We start from the raw sequence: 2687 nt of genomic DNA, 5'->3' as shown, positions 1-2687 counted from the left end.
GGTTTCTGCTAATAAGACCCCCATTTGGTTTCGCCATAGGGCTCCAACAATGAGGAATGTGCAGTTTTATTGTCACTTTGTTCAGAGAAGATAATTATGCCTGCTTTTATCACTTCAGTGCACACATTTTGCAAATTTAGAAACCTGCGTTGAGATTTACATGCAGAGTCTGTAATAGAAAATGTATTTGTTTGTGGAAAGGAACATATGTGAAAAATATTGCTAGATATATATTTTGTAATTATCTAAATTCTTTACTTCAGACTTATGTACCCTCTAGAAGCTTGTGTTCTGCAAGTGAACGGCGCTTTATTGTGCCATCCCAAAGAGGCACAAAATCACTTTCACGGACTTTTAAATTAAATGTTCCCTCCTGGTGGAATGACCTGCCCAACTCAATCCGAGCAGCTGAGTCCTTAGCCATCTTCAAGAATAGGCTAAAACACATCTCTTCCATCTTTTTTTGACCCTCTAACTCTAGAACTCTCTATTCTAATTCTATTCTTAAAACACTTGTCCCTTTTAGACTTGCACTCTATTTATTTGCTGCTTGTTTTCTTTAAAAAAAAAACTAACACTTGCTTTCTAATCTTTTTGTATTCTATCTGTTTTCTTTTCATTTATTACACAATTAACAAAAGCAAAAAAGACCTCTAACACTAGCTTGCTCTATTCTTTTTCTATTCTATCTGTTTTCTTTTTTATTTATTATATTATTTAAAAAAACCTTGCTATGTGTACTGCGTTAAGCTAACTGAGACTTGTTATAGCACTTGTATATCATTGCTCTTTTGTTGATTTTTATTGCTTCCATTGTCCTCATTTGTAGGTCGCTTTGGATAAAAGCGTCTGCTAAATGACTAAATATAAATGTAAATGTAAACTACAGAAACTAATGTAGTTTAAACAATAAAACTAATGTGGCTGTGACACTCCCATCTGTTCTGTCACTCCACCTCCTTTCACATCTGATGTAAGTAAACCTTAGTTACAGTATCACTTCAGACAAACATCTGTTCTAACAAAGAAAGTTTGAGAATTCCTTAAATGAGGTACAAGAAACTCCTACCTGAAGCAGGGAGGAATTCAGAGCCGGGATATGGCAGCTGTGGGGTGGATCTGCAGCTTCTGGATGCTGCGCTGCCGGTTACTGCTCAGATCATTCACACTGCTAGTGACTACAAAAGAGCACTGAAGGAGATAAACGGAGGTCAGAAGAGACACTGCAGCTCTTTAGAGACTCAGTAGGACCACTGAACACTTATTACTTATTTTAAGCATTATAAAGCATAAAGTGCTAGTTAATTTTAACCACAAAAAATGTGGGCCTGATTAGAAAATGTTAAATAGTCGTATAAAAATTGTCACACTTGTACTCTTAGCATAGGAAATTAATGGGAAATACAAAAAACCCCCCATCAAAATACAGAGGGGGATACAATCTACAAATTAGCCATTGAGCAGAAAAAAAGCAGTTTTACACATGATTTTCTTTATTTCTTTCCACAATATGGCACTAATCTGCCTGTAGTCATTGAATTATAAATGTTGCTGCGTTATTTTTAACTACTTAAAGTTAACAGTATCAGAGGGTTCAACAAACCAAACGTCTGTAAATTGTGTAAATGTAATTTGAAACCCAACTCTTTATCTATGTATAAACAAACTCTCAGTGTAGCTGCTCTTATTTTTAATGGCACAAAAAAGAAGATAAAAGAGTAAGGGTAAAAAATTAACAGGTACCTCTTTGTTCATGACATATGAGATGTTTCCTCCATTCTCCAGAAGAGCTAATCTCAGTTTATTCTTCTCTCTAAAAGGCAGGTTCTTCACATCTAACACCACAGTACAGTTTTCAAACACTGTCATGGTGCCAGCGTGTCTGAACATTTGGAGAAAAGCAAAAGAACAAAGAAAAACTGCGATGAATCCTACAGTAAATATATCAATCACATTAACACTATGAAAATAATAATAGCATAATTCTTACTGGCGTATCAACACAAAACATGTTTGAGTAAACACATTGACTATTCATTAAATAAATCAGACTTTATGCACAATACTTATATTGGCACATGCACAAAACATGTTAGATTTCTCAAGTTGATATCTTTCTCTTGATAGAAAGCAGCAGATAATAATGCAAATTCTGCTGCAGTATCTCTCTGCTAGTGTTGTCGTGTCATTAGCAGACAGAAGAGTATCTTACCGCGGACAAAGTCAGAGTCGAGTGACACGTTTAGGTTTTGAGAAAATACTGTTAATGAAGACGTAAATAATCTGCAGTGTAAAGTTAGGTACAAGTGCTTCCTGACTCGTACGTACAGTAAAGACACGCCTCCATTCCTCCCTGAGATAAAAACAAGACGGGCTCCATCCACTGGTCCAAACCGTCCTAGCACAAATTACCACAATTTACCGTAGATTGACGTGTGGGAAAAAAACGTGGCGAGAGTTTGAGGAGAGAAAAGTTTGTAGTTTATGAATTAATTTGGGTGACGAGACTAAGTCTGATGTCATTTTCATATTTTGAGATCTGAAAAAAAAAAATCCTTAGAGGATCTGTCACAGCAATTTTTATTTTGATATCACCGACTGACATTTTTCTGACTGATAAAATAGACGGAAAATGTACAACAGTCCATAAGGTTATACGCACACTTATATACTACTACTACTACTAC

The 2687-nt window shown here is 35.6% G+C and overlaps 1 long non-coding RNA gene across 1 annotated transcript; it reads right to left on the bottom strand.

Moving 5' to 3' along the window:
• Window positions 1–1123: 1123 nt before the first annotated feature.
• On the bottom strand, window positions 1124–2310 carry LOC107668856 (uncharacterized). The gene is made up of 3 exons (XR_001631929.1): window positions 2213–2310; window positions 1744–1882; window positions 1124–1191 (listed from the first exon to the last, which is right to left on the bottom strand). It is a non-coding gene; the product is annotated as an uncharacterized LOC107668856 (long non-coding RNA).
• Window positions 2311–2687: the final 377 nt, after the last annotated feature.

The sequence above is a fragment of the Sinocyclocheilus anshuiensis genome, unplaced genomic scaffold (assembly GCF_001515605.1).
Source record: "Sinocyclocheilus anshuiensis isolate Anshui unplaced genomic scaffold, SAMN03320099.WGS_v1.1 scaffold136, whole genome shotgun sequence".
NCBI classification, from domain to species: Eukaryota; Metazoa; Chordata; class Actinopteri; order Cypriniformes; family Cyprinidae; genus Sinocyclocheilus; species Sinocyclocheilus anshuiensis.
The sequence above is the reverse complement of the archived record's forward strand: the minus strand, read 5'-3'. Positions and strand labels throughout refer to the sequence as shown.